At 38.3% G+C, this 20,403-nt stretch overlaps 1 protein-coding gene and 1 pseudogene across 11 annotated transcripts in view; one reads left to right on the top strand and one right to left on the bottom strand.

Annotated features, from left to right (window-relative positions):
* The window catches only part of LOC132893007 (ERC protein 2), a 684,550-nt gene that overhangs the window by 82,656 nt on the left and 581,491 nt on the right, over positions 1-20,403 (bottom strand). The window lies entirely within an intron of this gene.
* Positions 15,496-15,557, top strand: LOC132893588 (U6atac minor spliceosomal RNA; annotated as a pseudogene).

Raw genomic sequence — 20,403 nt, forward strand, 5'->3', positions numbered from 1 at the left:
GTTTGATTTCTGTAAATCTTATTCATACTGCATGGTAATAAATGTGTTGAAATCATAGCTAGTGTATTAAGTCATTCACTAATTTTGTGTCAAATAACACTTTTTGTGTTGGGTTTTAGGCTTTTTTTTTTTTTTAACACAGTGTGTGTCGCCAAGGACAGCACATAATGTGTTATTATTGTATATATGGGCCACTTTTTCCATGGAATAAAAACATGTGTTCTGTTCCCTTCTAGCAGGTTTATTGATGGCATACAATATTATCATATCACTTATCCTCCATGTATTATGCCACCCTCCCCAATGGAGAATGAGCGTGCAATATTGTTATAATATTGCATGTTGTCAAGACAACACGACGTCACACAATGGAGCCCATGCAAAGATCCAATGACAACTTTTCTGTTGCGCATGCACAGAATCATTTCTTTGTCATCCGGGAGAGAGAGAAGATGGGGCTAATTCAGTGCTTGGTTTAAAAACTAAATAAATAAACTGAAAACTGAAACTAAAGACATGCTGAATACCCAAAAGGCTACCAAAACTTCATTATGTATTCTTCATGCATATTTACAAGAGCAAAACAGACCAATGAACATCAAAAAACTGGAAAAGAGACACATCGGAGACATAAAACTTCCATGTGAGTGAGTGACTTGAACAGTTTGTACATAAACATGGCGGTGAGCTTTGCTTCATTAAAAGTGGAAGATTTAAAGAGACAGACATGCTGAACACCTGAAAGGCTACCAAATCTTCACTGGATATTTTCCACACATATTTACAAGAAAAAAAAACATACCAACGGACATAAAAAAAACTGGAAAAGAGAGCAATAGCAGAAATATAAAGGTCTACTTGGAGGTGGGGAAAAGTGACAGAGACTTTTACAAGAGGACTTCATTCATGGACTTCACTGAGCAAAGCCCTTTTGTTTTGAACAAATACAATGTAACAATTAACTACTACCAAAAGTAACCGTGAACTTGAATTGTCAACCTATACATAGCTTGCATACAAGTTGGGTTGTTCAGGGTTTTTGGACTTGTACCATTTTTATTGTTAAAACTTTGACTTTGTACATTGGATTGACAGAACACTGAACTACATTCAGTGAGAATCAGCATTCAATACTCATAAGTTACACCCCTGTTCTTAACTTTTTGTAAAATCTATAATTGTTCCATTGAAGGCAGCATGGTGGTGTAGTGGTTAGCTCATCAAGACAGTCATTTGATACACATTTTGTTACACATCTCTGCAACATCCAGGTGAGATAATTCAATGTGGCAGACTTATATGAAGTTCATATGAACTTTGTAAGCACTATGATATATTTAATGCAAGGCATTTTACAAATGCATTTTTAGTATCATTATTACAAAAATAAGATTGCATTATTTACTTTGATTTGACTGGAACTGGGCGGCACGGTGGTGTAGTGGTTAGCACTGTTGCCTCACAGCAAGAAGGTTCTGGGTTCGAGCCCAGCAGCTGATGAGGGCCTTTCTGTGCGGAGTTTGCATGTTCTCCTTGTGTCTGCGTGGGTTTCCTCTGAGTGCTCCGGTTTCCCCCACAGTCCAAAGACATGCAGGTTAGGCTAATTGGTGGCTCTAAATTGACCGTAGGTGTGAATGTGAGCGTGAATGGTTGTTTGTCTCTATGTGTCAGCCCTGTGATGACCTGGCAACTTGTCCAGCGTGTAACCTGCCTCTCGCCCATAGTCAGTTGGGATAGGCTCCAGCTTGCCTGCGACCCTGTAGAACAGGATAAGTGGCTACAGATACTGGATGGATGGATTGACTGGAACTTGATATTTTGTTTATTATATCCTGCTTCTCACCCACAAAGTCTTAAATGAATGTGCCCTTGCTTACCTTGGTGAACTATTACACCCCAAATGCCTTGTTAAGGTCCTCTAGTTCTAGTTTACTTGTTGTCTCCAGATTTAGAGTGGCAGGTTATCCAGTATTGTAGCATCCAAATTTTAGGTGTTCTATCTGTGTTCTCCTTCAAAACACAGCTCAAAACCCATCTTTTTTAGTGCTATCAGTCTCTCATCGGTAACTACGGAGTTTCTCCCTTTCACCTCCTTCTAAACACTCTCTATCTATAATATCTATCTGCTTTTTTTAACATCTCAATATACCTCTATCCAACAACTCATCTCCATTATCGCCTCATTGTATAAGATGCTTTATGTAAAATTTTAGAATTTGATGATGATTATTTCTTGTATATGATGCTTCTATGGTGTTGACAATTGTTTATTTGTGAAATATTATCATATAATTATCATTTGTTTGTTGCATATGTTTGTATGTGATGAATATAGGTTTATTTATTATTTGTAGAATATATTTGTATGAAATAGTTTTTTGTTTGTATTTGTTATATATGGTGTTTATAGGGCATGGTTATTTTTGTTATACAGATGCTTGTATGTGATCATTATTTGTTGGTGCTCCGGTTTCCCCCATAGTCCAAAGACATACAAGTTAGGTTCATTCATGGCTCTAAATTGACCGTGGGTGTGAATGTGAGTGTGAATGGTTGTTTGTCTCTATGTGTGTCAGCCCCGCGGTGATCTGGTGACTTGTCCAGGGTGTACCCTGCCTCTCGCCCATAGTCAGCTGGGATAAGCTCCAGCTTGCCCTGCACAGGATAAGCTGTTACGGATAATGGATCGATGGGTGTTTTGTATAAAATAGGATATATGATTATTTTTTGTTATATTGGATGTTTGTCTTTGAAGATTATTTGTTTATTTGTTATGTAAGATTTTTAGGTGATGGTTATTCGTTTATTTGTTGCATCAGATGTTTGTATGGGATGGATTTTTTTTATTTGTTGAAATTGTGTTTGCATTTAATGATTATCTATTTGTTGTGTACGATGTTTGTTGATGTAAAACTATATAAATTAAACTATGATTCTTCTTCTTCTTGAGCTTTTTTCCCCCAAACTATGCTAAACAAACATTTAGCATGTGAATAGCAGAACAGTATTTCCCTCCTCATACCAATTATTAAAGAATGTATGGTGTACATATGCTCACTGGCCACTTTATTAGGAACACCCATACACCTGCTGTTTTATGCAGTTATCTAATCAACCAATCCCTTGACAGCAGCACAGCACATAAAATCATGCAGATACAAATCAAGAGCTTCAGTTAATGTTCATATCAAACATCAGAATGGGAAAAATTGTGATCTCTGTGACTTTCATTGTGGCATGGGTGTTGATGCCAGATGGACTGGTTTGAGTATTTCAGAAATTGCTGATCTCCTGGGGTTTTCACATGCAACAGCCTCTAGATTTTACACAGAATGGTGCAAAAAACAAACAAGAAGACAGAGTCATCTATATCCCCTGCCTTATATACCAACTATATACCAAGCTTCAAGGTATTATTTGCCACATTTTTCAAGTTCTGCTGCAGGAAACCAATCCTAGCTCTTAACACTGATCTCAGCAGCCCATGGCATAAGCCCACCAGCCCTTTGGTCCAGGTGAGCTAAAAATTAAAATTTCTCACATTTCTTAGTAACAAAAGGCACATATACATTACTTAATCAATACATACATATACCAACTTTCAAGACCATACCACTCATAGTTTTCAAGTTCTGCTCCGGAAACAAAACCTACCCCTAAGACTAACCTGAGAGACTAAGTCTGAAATTGTTTCCATGGAAATATGAAAAATTTAAATTTCTCAAATTTCTTAGTATGAAAAGGCACATCTACATCACCTTGTTAACATGCATACCAAGTTTCAAATCCGTATCATGAATAGTTTTAGATATATGCTCCAGAAACAAACATTGCTCTTACTAAGTCAAAATCTATTTTTTATGTAAAAATTTGAAAAATAACTTTTTTCAAAAATCAAAAATAGAAAAAGGCACCAGTTCACATGTTGCTTGATATGTATACAAAGTTTCATGAAGATATCTTCAGTAGTTTTAAAGATATGGCCTGGAAATGAAAATGTGACTGGACGGATGGACAGACAGCTGGCTAGCTGGATGGATGGATGGAACCTATTTCTATATACCCCACCCAACTTCATTTGGGCAGGAGATAAAAAAAAACATTGAGTGACCGACAGTTCTGTGAGTGGAAATGTCTTGTTGATAAGAGAGGACAGAGGAAAATGGCCAGATTGGTTCAAGCTGTCAGGAAGGATATAGTAACTCATATAATCACTCTTTACAACCATGGTGAGCAGAAAAGCATCTCAGCATGCAACAGCAGAAGACCACATTGGGTTCCACTCCTCCCAGCCAAGAACAGGAATCTTAGAATCAAGAACAATTCCTATTAAAGTGGCCAGTGAGTGTAATATCACACGACAGTTAAGCAAACACAGTAAATGAGCATATCAGAACTTCATCTGAATCAGAGAGGAGAAAGAGAATAAAGAACAAGTGATGAGGAAATTACGAACTCCAAACATCATTTTGTAAACCAGCAATTCTACGCAAAAACAAGCAAACCACATGTTGAACTTTCGCTTTCTTGCTTTTAGTTAAATTGCCTAAAGAAGTAGGGGAGAGCGGGGTAAGATGAGCCACTTTTTACATTTTTCATCATCACTACATGTTAAAGCCATTTTTGCTTCCAGTCTACACACCATACCAAATTTCAAAGTGTACTGTTACTATCTGAGCAAAAAATAATTGATAAGCTCTTATGGTTAGAATGATATTACCTCTTGAAAAAAAAATGTCAAGTGGCTCAACTTACCCCATGCATGGGGTAAGATGAGCCACTGTGTGGGGTAAATTGAGCCAACACAAAACATGTTAGGTTAACAAAGTAAACAACTTTTATTATTAGAAATGCAATCAATGAATCAAGTCAAGTCAATCAAGTGGGGGATAGGGCCGTTGCATAGAAAAGGGGAGATGAAGAGAGAGGTGATAGAATGAGATGGGATAGGGAGGGATAGATAGATGGATAGAGAGAGAGATATGCGTAGATAGATAGAAAGAGGGATAGTTAGAGAGGGAATGAGAGATATACTATATTATAGAAATTACTAAAACAGTAGAGCAGTGCCAAAAAATCTTATTTCTTTCAGTAGGTTAAAACATTGCTAAAACATGCAGCAATCATTCCATCAATCATTCAATCATTTCATCATTATTCAATGTTCCAAGCGTTCAAATTGCAAGGGAACACCATTTGCCTCTCCCTCCGTGCTGTCCCCCCAACAGTAAAGGGGCGGGGCAATTTTTTCACAATATCCTGTCTTGACAGGACAGCCTCATCTTTCTCTTTGAAGACAAAGGTTGGCTTTCTTGCAGAGCCATAGCATGACTGGCTTCTTTTGAGAAATCTTGCCTCTATTTCGAAGACATCCAATTTGATTATCTGGCCAATGAAGAAATGCACTTTCACCAACTTGGTATAACCTGTCTCTACCTCTCCATTCTTTATCTTTTCAATGAACCTAGTCAGAGTCATCCTGTCCAAATGCATATCCCTCACCACAGCCCGAATAGGCCTGCCTTTCCTGACTTCCTCTGCGGCTCTCTCCAAAACTGCACGGGACTGTGCGGCCCTGTCTGTTTTTCTTTTGTATGAGTGTGGCATCATGCACACCTGTAATAACAGAGGGCATTATTTTATTTATTAAAAACCTTTTAAACATACTATTTATATTAACATGTTATTTATTTGTTTGTTTATTTGTTGTTGTTGTTGTCATATATGACCAGTAAATGTGAAAACTTAAGTGTCATCCATATTGGGTAAGCTCAGCCACCAATGGGGTAAGTTGAGCCAGTGGCTCAACTTGCCCCACATCTAATGGCTCATCTTACCCCGTGGCCACCATTTTGTAGAAAAATGCTAATAAAGGGGATTAGGCTAATCAAAATTATTTTATTAGCATTCATATCATAGCTTAGAAAGCCACTAACTTAACCCTAATGTGTCTAAATATTATTCTACTTTTGTCTTCTCTAAATCACCTTCACTGTGGACAAACATGGAATTGACTTAGAAAGCACAAAAACACATTTTTATAAATATCTCCCTCACCTAGTTTGACATGTGGTGCTCCTCTCCACAAGTGTAAGTAAATGGTCCCGCCCCCCCCCCCCCCCCCCCTTGAATGTGGTCACATGGTCACATTTGTTTACTGTTTCTTAGAAACAGGGGGTGGCTCATCTTACCCCCGGCTCATCTTACCCCGCTCTCCCCTATACAAGGGAATGTTATTTTACAAAACAATCTCATCTCATCTCATTATCTGTAGCCGCTTTATCCTGTTCTACAGGGTCGCAGGCAAGCTGGAGCCTATCCCAGCTGACTATGGGCGAGAGGCGGGGTACACCCTGGACAAATCGCCAGGTCATCACAGGGCTGACACATGGACACAGACAACCATTCACACTCACATTCATACCTACGGTCAATTTAGAGTCACCAGTTAACCTAACCTGCATGTCTTTGGACTGTGGGGGAAACCGGAGCACCCGGAGGAAACCCATGCGGACACGGGGAGAACATGCAAACTCCGCACAGAAAGGCCCTCGCCAGCCACGGGGCTCGAACCCAGGACCTTCTTGCTGTGAGGCGACAGCGCTAACCACTACACCACCGTGCCGCCCCTTTTACGACTACTAAGGTGATTATTATTATTATTATTATTAAGAGGAAAAAAAGAAGCAAAAAAGACAAAAAAAAACAAAACAAAGCAAACAAACTAAAACAAAATAATCAAATGATGAGGTTAAGGTTAGAGTCTGGGGTAGGTATAGTCATTAATCAGCTACAATGAAACACAAGTCAATAGAAATACCCTACAAAGACCGAACTCTGTGTGTGTGTGTGTGTGTGTGTGTGTGTGTGTGTGTGTGTGTGTGTGTGTTCATGTAAATTTATAGGCAGAGAAAAAACAGACCATTTATTGGCCAGGCTGCTTGCTGAGCTTTTTTTGAACAAACTTTAACAAGTATGTGAAATCCAGATGCAGGCATGGGAGGTTGAATTAAAATGCTGGAGCTTGATCTGTGACAGACAAAACTGCAGCCCTAAGGAGCTGTCTGGGACTACACACACACACATACACACACACAAAATTAACCAGAACCCACCTACGTATAAAACAGTAGGACCAAGCTGTCCAAGAAAAGTATAGAAGAGTAAGTGTTAAGAGTCATGCACATTTATTCATGCAAGCTGTACATGCACAGGGCACCATGCACACACCCATCCATACACTTATTTGCACCTAGGGGAAATTTAGAGTTGTTGATCAACCTAATAATAAAGACTTTCTCAAACAGCTTGCAGGTGAAATGTTTTCAGGTGAACTACAGTATCAAGTTTCATTATAATGCACTGTAATATGCTATAACAACTGCTTCATGAAAATAAATAACATGCAATAAATGAAAATGTGATCTTTGGAATATGAGGCATCCATCCATCCATTCATCCATCCATCCAGCCATCATTACCTTTACCACTTATCCATCAGGGTCTTGGGGGAAGCTGGAGCCAATCCCAGCTGACTTTGGACAAGAGGTGGAGTTCACCCTAGGCAGGTTGCCAGTCTATCACAGGGCTAACACACAACCATTCATACCCCATAGTCACATTCACACCTATGGGCAATTTAGAGTAGTCAGTTGACCTCATCTACATGCCTTTGGACTGTGGGAGGAAACCGGAGCACCTGGAGGAAGCCCATGCAGTCACGGGGAGAAGGCCCCAGTTGGCTGCCAGATTCAAACCCAGAACCTATAAGGCACACATCATTTTTATATTAAAAAAGAAAAAAAATTGAAACAAGGATGCATAATGCATTTACAATACCTTGCATACTGAACATAAGACACACAAAGTGTACATAACACAAAATAATCTCTAAATATTCCAAACATTATGGAAGGAAAGAATTCAACTCCAGGAGGACTCTTAATATATTGGCATGTGTCTATGCTGCAACTGGAAATAAAATTATAATTGGAGATTCTTATTTGGCACAGTGTCTAAACTAAATAGGAGCCAGAAAGTAACTGAAGCCAATTCACTGACAGGATGTAGCAGCAACAACTTAATCAATATCTTAAATAAAATAAAAAATACTTTGATAATACAAATAAATTTACTTGGTTTATAACTGAAAAATTGAGCTATAAAATATATATTTTTTTCTCTCAGCCTCGGCAATTTGCCAGTGGTTCGAAAAGCATTCTCCACAACACTATTAGACAAATTATCTTATTCAGGTGAGAGCTCAGCTCTGTTTCTCACTGACCACTAACAAAAGTCATTCTTAACATTCACCATACCACAAGATTTTTTTTTGTCAGACTATTCCTATCTTTTATTCAATGTATTGTATGTTTCTAGTAGGTGCACATGCTGCACCTATGGTGTACCTAGGTGCACATACGGTATGTATGCATGTAGGTCTCATCTCATCTCATCTCATCTCATTATCTCTAGCTGCTTTATCCTGTTCTACAGGGTTGCAGGCAAGCTGGAGCCTATCCCAACTGACTACGGGTAAAAGGCGGGGTACACCCTGGACAAGTCGCCAGGTCATCACAGGGCTGACACAGACAACCATTCACACTCACATTCACACCTATGGTCAATTTAGAGTCACCGGTTAACCTAACCTGCATATCTTTGGACTATGGGGATGCATGTAGGTATAGCATTTAATTCCACATAACACTATGTTATGAGCCAAGCCAAATAATGGACAACAGCATAAGTGAAATTCACAAAAAACAGAAATATTAAAAAATTCTTCAACTGACACTGCATATCTTTAATGAAGTCCTCCCTGAAGCACACTAAATCAGTTTATGTTAAAATATCTGAAATGTGCTAAGAGATACTGGTACTGTATTTTGTCATTGCTGTGAGTATTTAGCAGCTGTATGCTGCTCTGTTCTCAGTGGAAGACGAGAACAATTACAAACCCCATTTCCAAAAAGTTGGGATATTTTCCAAAATGCAGTAAAACAAAAAGCTGTGATTTGTTCATTTATGTGAACCTTTATTTAACTGACAAAAGTACAAAGAAAAAAAATGATAGTTTTACTGACCAACTTAATTGTATTTTGTAAATATAAACAAAGTTAGAATTTGATGCCTGCAACACACTCAAAAAATGTTGGCACAGAGGAATTATTAAAATTGTGTTACATCAGTTTTCCTTTTAATGACACTTTTTAATTATATGGGATCTGAGGATACTAATTGTTGCAGTTTTGCAACTGGAATTTTTGTCCATTCTTGCTTGATATAAAACTTCAACTGCTCAACAGTCTGTGGTTGCCATTGCCTGATTCTCCTCTTCATGATGCCCCATACATTCTCAATAGGAGACAGATCAGGACTGGCATCAGGCCAGTCAAGCACACACACTGTGTCTACAAACCCATGGTGTTGGAGCCCATACAGAATGATGCCTGGCATTGTACTGCTGAAGTAAGCATGGAGTTCCCCGGAAGAGACATTGCCATGATGGCAATATGTCTCTTTAAAATCCCAACATATTCTTCCGCAATGGTACCTTTACACACATGTAACTTACCCATGCCGTGGGCACTGATGCACCCCGATACCATCATAGATGCTGGATTCTGCACCTTTCTCTGATAAACTGGATGGTTGTGTTCACCTTTGGCACTGAGAACTCGATGTCCGGTTTTCCTGAAAACAAGCTGAAATGTGGACTCATCTGACCACAGCACACGTTTCCACTGTCTTTTGGGCCATCTGAGATGAGTTAGGGCCCAGAGAAATTGGCAGCGTTTCTGCATAGAATTGATGAATGGCTTCCTCCTTGCGTAATACAGTTTCAGGTTGCATTTTTGGATGCAGCAGCAGATTGTTTTAAGTGACAACAGTTTCACGAAATACTCCCGAGCCCATGTGGCTATATTTGTTACATTAGCATGACAGTTTCTCAGGCAGTGCCGTCTGAGGGCTCGAAGGTCACGCACATTCAACAGTGGTTTTTGACCTTGCCCTTTATGCTGTGAGATGTCGCCAAATTTCCTGAATCTTTTCACATTATAAACTGTAGATTTTGAAAGACCTAAAACCTTGCATTGAGAAACGTTCTTTTCGAATTGACTAACAATTCTGTCATGAATTTTGGCACAAAAGAGTGAGCCATGCTTGCAAAGACTGACCCTTTGATGCATGCTCCTTTTATACTCAATCATGTAACCTGCTTGTGGAATCTTCCAAAATGTTGTTACTTGAATATCCTATGAACTTTTCAGTCTTATTTTGCCTCTGTCCCAATTTTTTTTAAGTGTGCTGCAGGCAGCAAATTCTAACTTTGTTTATATTTACAGTGGTACTTGAAAGTTTGTGAACCCTTTAGAATTTTCTATATTTCTGCATAAATATGACCTAAAACAATATCAGATTTTCACACAAGTTCTAAAAGTAGATAAACAGAACCCAGTTAAACAAATGAGACAAAAATATTATACTTGGTCATTTATTTATTGAGGAAAATGATCCAATATTACATATCTGTGAGTGGCAAAAGTATGTGAACCTTTGCTTTCAGTATCTGGTGTGACCCCCTTGTGCAGCAATAACTGCAACTAAACGTTTCCGGTAACTGTTGATCAGTCCTGCACACCAGCTTGGAGGAATTTTAGCCCATTTCTCTGTACAGAACAGCTTCAACTCTGGGATGTTGGTGGGTTTCCTCACATGAACTGCTCGCTTCAGGTCCTTTCACAACATTTCCATTGGATTAAGGTCTGGACTTTGACTTGGCCATTCCAAAACATTAACTTTATTCATCTTTAACCATCCTTTGGTTGAACGACTTGTGTGCTTAGGGTTGTTGTCTTGCTTCATGACCCACCTTCTTTTGAGATTCAGTTCATGGACAGATGTCCTGACATTTTCCTTTAGAATTTGCTGGTATAATTCAGAATTCATTGTTCCATCAACGATGGCAAGCCATCCTGGCCCAGATGCAGCAAAACAGGTCCAAACCATGATACTACCATCACCATGTTTCACAGATGGGATAGGGTTCTTATGCTGGAATGCAGTGTTTTCCTTTCTCCAAACATAACACTTCTCATTTAAACCAAAAAGTTCTATTTTGGGCTCATCTGTCCACAAAACATTCTTCCAGTAGCCTTCTGGCTTGTCCATGTGATCTTTACCAAATTGCAGACAAGCAACAATGTTCTTTTTGGAGAGCAGTTTCTTTCTCCTTGCAACCCTACCATGCACACCATTGTTGTTCAGTGTTCTCCTGATGATGGACTCATGAACATTAGCCAATGTGAGAGAGGCCTTCAGTTGCTTAGAAGTTACTCTGGGGTCCTTTGTGACCTCACTGACTATTACGGTACATGCCTTGCACTTGGAGTGATCTTTGTTGGTTGACCACTCCTGGGGAGGGTAACAATGGTCTTGAATTTCCTCCATTTGTACACAATCTGTCTGACTGTGGATTGGTGGGGTCCAAACTCTTTAGAGATGGTTTTGTAACCTATTCCAACCTGATGAGCATCAACAACGCTTTTTCTGAGGTCCTCGGAAATCTCCTTTTTCATGCCATGATACACTTCTACAAACGTGTTGTGAAGATCAGACTTTGATAAATCCCTGTTCTTTAAATAAAACAGGGTGCCCACTCACACCTGATTGTCATCCCATTGATTGAAAACACCTGACTCTAATTTCACCTTCAAATTAACTGCTAATCCTAGAGGTTCACATACTTTTGCCACTCACAGATATGTAATATTGGATCATTTTCCTCAATAAATAAATGACCAAGTATAATATTTTTTGTCTCATTTGTTTAATTGGGTTTTCTTTATCTACTTTTAGGACTTGTGAAAATCTGATGATGTTTTAGGTCATGTTTATGCAGAAATATAGAAAATTCTAAAGGGTTCACAAACTTTCAAGCACCACTGTACAAAATACAATTAAGTTGGTTAGTAAAACTATTGAAAAACATTTTCTTTGTACTTTTGTCAGTTAAATAAAGGTTCACATGAATTAAAAAAAATCACAGATTTTTGTTTTTATTGCATTTTGGAAAATAGCCCAACTTTTTGGGAAATGGGGTTATTACAATGCCGGTTAATAGGAGAACATTTTTTCAGTGTTCAGAAATATACTGTCTCTGTTAACTCCTTAATAGAACAGAGCAAGAGATTCTTTCAGCCATGCACAATGTCTTATTAATCAGAATTCCAATGTTGAACTCCAGTGGAGATAACAAACATTGGACTCAAGTTCCAGAATCCAATGCAAGTATATAATGCAGCTGTTCTGAGTTAAGGGGTGTGGCCGCTAACCAATTCAGCTTGGCTAGTGATCTACAAGATATGGAAGTTGAAGCTTTGGAACCTGACCTGTTTGAACAGAGTGTACAGATGAGGAGACAAGACAGCTAGACAGATTACAGCACTAAAGCATTGCTGCATCACTCTCTTTTGGGAGAAATGGAGCAAGGATGAAATCCCACTGCACCACTATCAGCAGGAAGTTGAATGGCACTGTGTATAATGTAGGAAACAATTAACTAAAGTGAAAATAGACAAACAAGTTTAAACCAAAAAATGGCAACTCAGAATTTCATTATAAATGAAATCTCGGGCACCATCACATGTTGATAGGCAAGTTAGGTGGAATTTTCCTTGTAATCATATATCAATTTTTGTACTAATATTCACTTGCCTAACTTTAAATCTTCATCTTTCTACAAAATATAAAGTATGATCCTATGAATTGTTTGGAATCTGCTTCTTTGTTTTCTGTACTCATACTGAAAATCATATAGAAAAAAGCTGTTCTTGTCATACAGAACCAGTCAAAAGTTTGGAAACACCTTCTAATTCAATCTCATCTCATCTCATTATCTCTAGCCGCTTTATCCTTCTACAGGGTCGCAGGTAAGCTGGAGCCTATCCCAGCTGACTACGGGCGAAAGGCGGGGTACACCCTGGACAAGTCGCCAGGTCATCACAGGGCTGACACATAGACACAGACAACCATTCACACTCACATTCACACCTACGGTCAATTTAGAGTCACCAGTTAACCTAACCTGCATGTCTTTGGACTGTGGGGGAAACCGGAGCACCCGGAGGAAACCCATGCGGACACGGGGAGAACATGCAAACTCCACACAGAAAGGCCCTCGCCGGCCCCGGGGCTCGAACCCAGGACCTTCTTGCTGTGAGGCGACAGCGCTAACCACTACACCACCGTGCCGCCCCTAATTCAATCTTATTTATTTATTTTTATTCATTAAAAGACACTCCATGTCTTAAAGTAATGATGGACTGTCATTTCTCTTTACTTAGTTGAGTGGTTCTTGACATATGTATTATTACAGATGTGGAATAGAGCTATTTACTGTATTATTTACTATTTGCTGTTTGATCTCAAAAGGTATTAAGAAGGCAAGAAATTCCACTAATTAACTATTAATGAGGCATACCTGTTAACTGAAAAGCATTCCAAGGGACTACCTCATTAAGATGGTTAAGCTAATAATAATAATAATAATAATAATAATAATAATAATAATAATAATAGTAGTCAACTGTGGCTACTTTGGAGAATCTAAAATATGAAACATATTTTGTTTTTGATTTTTTAAACACTTTGTTATTTACTACATAATTCCACATATGTTCCATATGTTATTTCATAGTTTTGATATCTGCAGTATTGTTCTACAATGCAGAAAATAGTCAAAATACAGAAAAATCTATGAATGAGTAGGTGTGTACAAACTTTTGACTGGTGCTGGTTCTCCACAATATTCTTAAAGTAATTATTCATAAACCAAACACATATTTCACACTGGTAACTGATTTATGTCATGGATTTTCTCTGCTTACTCCCAGTCATCTACCCTTCATCCATATCTTTATATTATGACCCACTGCTAGAAAGATAAAGCTAAAATAAAGAGAACATGCAGGGCAGATGTGTAGTGTAAACATGCAGAAGGCTACTTCAGTGCTCTAATGGAAATTGAATTCCTTCAGCTTTACACCCATTCAACTATTAAAGTAGCAAATTATTTTAGAAAGAAGTTACAGAACTTTCTTCAAAAGGACCAAAATGAGTCAGTGTCCCCAAAATGCTTGCACCCCCTCTGCCTGTTATCAGCCTGGAATAGATGTTTATTTAGTTGTCTTTCTCTTCAGTGAGTAAAGCAAAGTGAATCAAAAGAAGAGACGATAGAGAAGGAAATAAATCAGGCATCCCATTACATGGGTATAATTTAAAACGTCTGTTCATTTGTTTGTGTATAACTTAGCCACACCCTATCCTGTATGTATAACATGTACAAGGAATTTAAGTCCCAGGACAGGAAAGAAAGAAGACAGTGTGTGGAAAGAAAAGGAGAGAGACAAGACAAGCTATAATAACAGGTAAGGAGAAAGAGAAAGACATAAAAGATGGTTCAGTGAGAAACCATGCAAGCAACCAAATAAATAAATAATAAACTGATCTAACATGAAAAGAGAGGAAAGGGAGAAAAGAAAGAGTTAGAGTGTCCACTATTCTGAGATATATGATACCAGACAAAAGTTAATCACCAGGTTTGCAGATATGGGAATTATACCAGGTCTGTAATTTGGAGGTGATTTATGGCTTGAACTTTTGTCCTCAACAGTGGCAGTTTTTGAGTAACTATGGTACTCCACTCCAATTTGAGACACTTATATATATTTTTACAATAAAAATTAAATAACTGTTAAAAAACCATAATTGTGAAAATAATAATTTAAACAAGCAACTGTTTTGCTTATTTAGCTTGTTATTTCTGAAATCAACAAGTTTTTCCCAAAGCCTTCAACTGCATAATTCACACTGGCATACGTCTTCACAGAAATCTGATGAGCAATTTCCAGAAGACCTTTGTATCCTATAAAATTAAACAGCTTGCAAAATAATGCAGACCAATCAAAAAGCATTTCACAATTCTTTTGTCTCTGTATTTGAGCAGTGACAATACTGAACCACATGCCCAATCATAGCCATGCTTGTTATGGACCTTGCAAATCATGTGGAAGTGACATATCATGTTCTGAATTTATATTTACTTCACACATATTTACTCAAGAATTAAGATCATAGATGTACATAGAAACAAGGCCCCAACATTAAAAACACACAATACACTATAAAACGCACATATGGTTTGCATTGCTTTGTGTACTTCAATCTAAAGTGAATGTCTGCCTCCTTGGCAGTTGCTACACTACTTTGTAGAAAAAAAAAAAGTGATTTTGTTTGATTTCATGTAAATGAAACCCTCTGAAAACCCTTGGTCATTAAACCCAGACTAGACTGCAACAGTTCACTGTGCTTGAAGTGTGCATGTGACAAATAAAGGTTTCTTCTTTCTTCTTCTTCTTAAATCACTATAACAACAACAACAACAACAATAATAATAATAATAATAATAATAATAATAATAATAATAATAATAAGTTGCATGAAAGGAGAAAAGGTTAGCACTCCCCTTGACAAGGATGGAATTATTATTTTTTAAAAAATAAAAATAAATTATATATTATATAATAATAATAATAATAATAATAATAATAATAATAATAATAATAATAATGGAAAAAATAAAATGATACACAGAATACTAAATTAATTGTCGCTTAACACTGTCATTTTAAACAAGCTTATAAATACACATGTATGTATTGAAAAACAGTTTTTCCCTGGTTACATTTATTCGATTTGTAGATTCAAAGCAAGACTATACAAGCAAAGAAATCAAATGCCAACTGTCTTTGCTTATCTACTGTATTTGGGGTAAACAGAACTTTTTTTTTAAAGCAATTCCTTGATCATGGTGTGACGTTATGGCTCACTCCTCAGATGGTCAGTTTGCTTTCAGAATATCTGCGTGTACAAAGTAGAGTGCAAAATACTGTATGCCCACCTTCCAAAGCTCAAAAGAAATGATGTTAAATCCCTAAGCAAAGGGAACAAGGGACAGAAGGGCTCAGTGAGAGACAGACAGAGCAAAATAAGACCCAGCTGTAAATGAAGAAATAAACAACAGCACTGGGAATTACTGCATCCAATCAAGAGCAATTCACTGAGCTGATAATTTACAGTTACTCTTGAAAGCATCACAGTAAACTGGAACCTGCTGACTTTCCCAGTCATTATTTCCCACAACTTTTCTTTACTCGTTCATTTAATTTCTAGTGTTACTTTCAACTTGTCTTCTTTCCCCTTTGCCAACAGTAAAATCTTCATTACCCTCACATAATACTCCTTTCCCTTTGCTTTTCTGTTTGTTCTTTTCACAGTTATCTTTTCCTCTTTGTATTCAACTTGTTCTTAAATTGTTTAAATAATGTTAGAATTTTGAATTCTACTCTCTCCTTCTCTCACACACTGTGATCAGGCTGACCTACATAGCACTGCCTACCACCATGTGTTAGCTGCCAGTGCTTCATTCCTGTCCTATCTCACATGAAGTAAAACATCCAGAAGAAATTGAACAAGTGGTCAAGCAAGTCAAATACTTTTATACCCTCATGCTCCCACACTGGCTGGCAATAAACTGTGCAATTGCAAAATCAGAGGGCATTGCAGCATTAAATGTCTGCATGTAGACAGCCTAAACCCCTGGTGGAACCAAGCAGAATGCCTTTCTTCTTTCTTAGTTTCTTGTTACAACAAGTAGCAAATACATGATATCAGTTGCTAAAAAGCAACTCTGTAGTAGGAGTTCTGCAGGCCTTCACTGTGCATAGATCAAATCGAAAGGCTTAATGACCCATTCCAAATTCAAGTTTGAAACTCAGAGTTTGCCTTTACAGACAAAAATATTATACTTGGTCATTTATTTATTGAGGAAAATGATCCAATATTACATATCTGTGAGTGGCAAAAATATGTGAACCTTTGCTTTCAGTATCTGGTGTAACCCCCTTGTGCAGCAATAACTGCAACTAAATGTTTCCGGTGTCTGTTGATCAGTCCTGCACACCGGCTTGGAGGAATTTTAGCCCATTCCTCCATACAGAACAGCTTCAACTCTGGGATGTTGGTGGGTTTCCTCACATGAACTGCTCACTTCAGGTCCTTCCACAACATTTTGATTGGATTAAGATCAGGACTTTGACTTGGCCATTCCAAAACATGAACTTTATTCTTCTTTAACCATTCTTTGGTAGAACGACTTGTGTGCTTAGGGTCGTTGTCTTGCTGCATGACCCACCTTCTCTTGAAATTCAGTTCGTGGACAGATGTCCTAACATTTTCCTTTAGAATTCCCTGGTATAATTCAGAATTCATTGTTCCATCAATGATGGCAAGCCGTCCTGGCCCAGATGCAGCAAAACAGGCCCAAAACACGATACTACCACCACCATGTTTCACAGATGGGATAAGGTTGTTATGCTGGAATGCAGTGTTTTCCTTTCTCCAAACTTAACGCTTATCATTTAAACCAAATTGTTCAATTTTGGGCTCAGCCATCCACAAAACATTTTTCCAATAGCCTTCTGGCTTGTCCATGTGATCTTTAGCAAACTTCAGACAAGCAGCAAGTTTTTTTGGAGAGCAGTGGCTTTCTCCTTACAACCCTGTCATGCACACCATTGTTGTTCAGTGTTCTCCTGATGGTGGACTCATGAACATTAACATTAGCCAATGTGAGAGAGGCCTTCAGTTGCTTAGAAGTTACCCTGGGGTCCTTTGTGACCTCGCCAACTACAACCCCGATTCCAAAAAAGTTGGGACAAAGTACAAATTATAAATAAAAATGGAATGCAATAATTTACAAATCTCAAAAAATGATATTGTATTCACAATAGAACATAGACAACATATCAAATGTCGAAAGTGAGACATTTTGAAATTTCATGCCAAATATTGGCTCATTTGAAATTTCATGACAGCAACACATCTCAAAAAAGTTGGGACAGGGGCAATAAGAGGCTGGAAAAGTTAAAGGTACAAAAAAGGAACAGCTGGAGGACCAAATTGCAACTCATTAGGTCAATTGGCAATAGGTCATTAACATGACTGGGTATGAAAAGAGCATCTTGGAGTGGCAGCGGCTCTCAGAAGTAAAGATGGGAAGAGGATCACCAATCCCCCTAATTCTGCGCCGACAAATAGTGGAGCAATATCAGAAAGGAGTTCGACAGTGTAAAATTGCAAAGAGTTTGAACATATCATCATCTACAGTGCATAATATCATCAAAAGATTCAGAGAATCTGGAAGAATCTCTGTGCGTAAGGGTCAAGTCCGGAAAACCATACTGGATGCCCGTGATCTTCGGGCCCTTAGACGGCACTGCATCACATACAGGCATGCTTCTGTATTGGAAATCACAAAATGGGCTCAGGAATATTTCCAGAGAACATTATCTGTGAACACAATTCACCGTGCCATCCACCGTTGCCAGCTAAAACTCTATAGTTCAAAGAAGAAGCCGCATCTAAGCATGATCCAGAAGCGCAGATGTCTTCTCTGGGCCAAGGCTCATTTAAAATGGACTGTGGCAAAGTGGAAAACTGTTCTGTGGTCAGACAAATCAAAATTTGAAGTTCTTTATGGAAATCAGGGACGCCGTGTCATTCGGACTAAAGAGGAGAAGGACGACCCAAGTTGTTATCAGCGCTCAGTTCAGAAGCCTGTATCTCTGATGGTATGGGGTTGCATTAGTGCGTGTGGCATGGGCAGCTTACACATCTGGAAAGACACCATCAATGCTGAAAGGTATATCCAGGTTCTAGAGCAACATATGCTCCCATCCAGACAACGTCTCTTTCAGGGAAGACCTTGCATTTTCCAACATGACAATGCCAAACCACATACTGCTTCAATTACAGCATCATGGCTGCGTAGAAGAAGGGTCTGGGTACTGAACTGGCCAGCCTGCAGTCCAGATCTTTCACCCATAGAAAACATTTGGCTCATCATAAAATGGAAGATACAACAAAAAAGACCTAAGATAGTTGAGCAACTAGAATCCTACATTAGACAAGAATGGGTTAACATTCCTATCCCTAAACTTGAGCAACTTGTCTCCTCAGTCCCCAGACATTTACAGACTGTTGTAAAGAGAAAAGGGGATGTCTTACAGTGGTAAACATGGCCTTGTCCCAACTTTTTTGAGATGTGTTGTTGTCATGAAATTTAAAATCACCTAATTTTTCTCTTTAAATGATACATTTTCTCAGTTTAAACATTTGATATGTCATCTATGTTCAATTCTGAATAAAATTTGGAATTTTGAAACTTTCACATCATTGCATTCTGTTTTTATTTACAATTTGTACTTTGTCCCAACTTTTTTGGAATCGGGGTTGTATTACACACCTTGCTCTTGGAGTGATCTTTGTTGGTCGACCACTCCTGGGGAGGGTAACAATGGTCTTGAATTTCCTCCATTTGTACACAATCTGTCTGACTGTGGATTGGTGGAGTCCAAACTTTTTAGAGATGGTTTTGTAATCTTTTCCAGCCTGATGAGCATCAACAACGCTTTTTCTGAGGTCCTCAGAAATCTCCTTTGTTCGTGCCATGATACACTTGCACAAACATGTGTTGTGAAGATCAGACTTTGATAGATCCCTGTTCTTTAAATAAAACAGGGTGCCCACTCACACCTGATTTGTCATCCAATTGATTGAAAACACCGGACTCTAATTTCATCTTCAAATTAACTGAACACTGGAGCTTTTGGTGTGTCTCCACATCTTAAGTTGGCTGCGTTCTGGTTGGTTCACATACTTTTGCCAGTCACAGATATGTAATATTGGATCATTTTCCTCAATAAATAAATGACCAAGTATCATATTTTTGTCTAATTTGTTTAACTGGGTTCTCTTTGTCTACTTTTAGGACTTGTGTGAAAAGCTGAGGATGTTTTATGCCATATTTTTGCAGAAATATAGAAAATTCTAAAGGGTTCACAAACTTTTAAGCACCACTGTACATGCTAATGATAAGCCTAACACAACTTACAAAATTGTTCGGGTGCATGGGATCACATTCACACTTTTTGTGTAAAAGAACTGTGAAAAGAGGACTATTTGTGTGTGCTAGTGTGTTGAAAAAACAGGTACAGAAGACTTGAATTAAAACTTACAATGCTCATTTGTGTCGAACTGAACTTAAGTGAACACTGTAGGTGTTAATTCAACACTGGAGCTTTTGGTGTGTCTCCACATCTTAAGTTGGCTGCGTTCTGGTAAGATGAGGAGAGGAGAGCATGGACGCTAATCCTCTACTGAATGTCGTCTTACAAGTGCAGCTTTTACACGAAAGCTAGATAAAAGATGCCATGACCATTCTTGAGACACACACACACACACACACACACATGCATGCACGCACTTATAAATCCCTTC

The sequence above is a fragment of the Neoarius graeffei genome, chromosome 10 (assembly GCF_027579695.1).
Source record: "Neoarius graeffei isolate fNeoGra1 chromosome 10, fNeoGra1.pri, whole genome shotgun sequence".
Classification (NCBI taxonomy): Eukaryota; Metazoa; Chordata; class Actinopteri; order Siluriformes; family Ariidae; genus Neoarius; species Neoarius graeffei.